Below are 1,447 nucleotides of genomic sequence, written 5' to 3' on the forward strand. Positions count from 1 at the left end.
AGTTCAAAAGATAGTGCTCATGGGAACTGCCCATATCCTACGTAAAATACTGTCTATTTGATCTCAAATTGTAAAACAAACACATAATTTTCTTATGGTTTCTTAAACATTCTCTAGAACAACACTATGTACAAATCCAAATATATGGTACCCTAGGCATAACACCTACATGAACTTCTAACTTGTTGTCTCTTGAGGTCTCTTGGTGAGACTTGGATCCAACTTGAACAAATGCAAAGCCAAAGTCAAACATAAAATAATAATACTACCAGCTGCTACTACAACTATAACTGTTGCTGCTGCTGTTGCAAATGCATCCTTACTACTACTACTACTACTACAACTTACGCCGAGGTCGACTTTGTCTTCGATTCTTTCGCGGTCGATAAATTAAGCACCATCTCAGCAAGGGAGTTTGTGTAATCAGCTTACTCCTTCCACGAAATTGCTGGCCTTCTGCCAACTTTTGAGACCATTATTATTAATATCGCTAAGGTGAAGGCAGTGAGCTGGTAGTGTTATTTGTACGCTGGACAAAACGCTTAGCGGCATTTCGTCCGTCTTTACGGTCTGAGTTCAAATATCGTCGAGGTAGACGTTACTTTTCATCGTTTCAGAATCGATAGAATAAAGTACCAGTGAAATAATGGTGTCGGTCTAATCAGGCGGTTCCCTCCTCTCAAAGTTGCGGGACTCGTGTCAAATTTACAAACAACAAATATTTTAACTATAATTAATTACCTTTTTACATTTTATTTTCCTGCAGTCTGCGGTTACGCTGTTTAATGACGTTGCAATAAGGAATGTGGCAAACATGCTATCCAGAGGCGCAGTATACGGTGGCACGAGTGCAATAATAGTAAATAAATATTAATTCATTGAAGAGAACACACGCATGCCAAACATTTCAGAAAGGACCAAATAACTGAACAACCACCTCCTAGGCACTTTACTCGAAGAATAACACTGACTACCTGCTGTGAATTCTTCATAAAATTCTAATTAAATAAGGTATTTAATTTACTTTAACTCTGTTCGTTCTTCTTCAGTATATATATATTTTTTTTTACTTTTGCCGCTGAAGTTTTATTTTTATTTTTATTTCTATTTTATTCTTAATTCCCATTTATCTTGATGCGTGCTTCTTTCGGATTCATATAAACGCATTAAAATTTCAAGACTGACCAAGAACATCAACAAAGAAAGCAAGAATCACATCTTCTCATCATTCCCATTTGTAACCATCAGCACCAGCGCTTGCTTAACCATCACCGCTATGACCACCATAAACACGTCTGATAGTGGCAGGCAACGTCACTAAAATTATTGCTCCACTGCACTGCCAGTGTACTCTTACTATTTCCATCACCGCTATCAAGCTATACCAATCTCTCTCTCTCTCTCTCTCTCTCTCTCTCTCTCTCTCTCTCTCTCTCTCTCTCTCTCT

At 37.9% G+C, this 1,447-nt stretch overlaps 1 long non-coding RNA gene across 1 annotated transcript in view; it reads right to left on the reverse strand.

Moving 5' to 3' along the window:
• Positions 1-1,447, reverse strand: part of LOC128249678 (uncharacterized) — a 4,232-nt gene that overhangs the window by 262 nt on the left and 2,523 nt on the right. The window contains exon 2 of the long non-coding RNA XR_008265791.1: positions 742-817. This is a non-coding gene — a long non-coding RNA (uncharacterized LOC128249678). The remainder of the gene's footprint in view (positions 1-741; positions 818-1,447) is intronic.

This window comes from Octopus bimaculoides, chromosome 17 (assembly GCF_001194135.2).
Source record: "Octopus bimaculoides isolate UCB-OBI-ISO-001 chromosome 17, ASM119413v2, whole genome shotgun sequence".
Taxonomy (NCBI): Eukaryota; Metazoa; Mollusca; class Cephalopoda; order Octopoda; family Octopodidae; genus Octopus; species Octopus bimaculoides.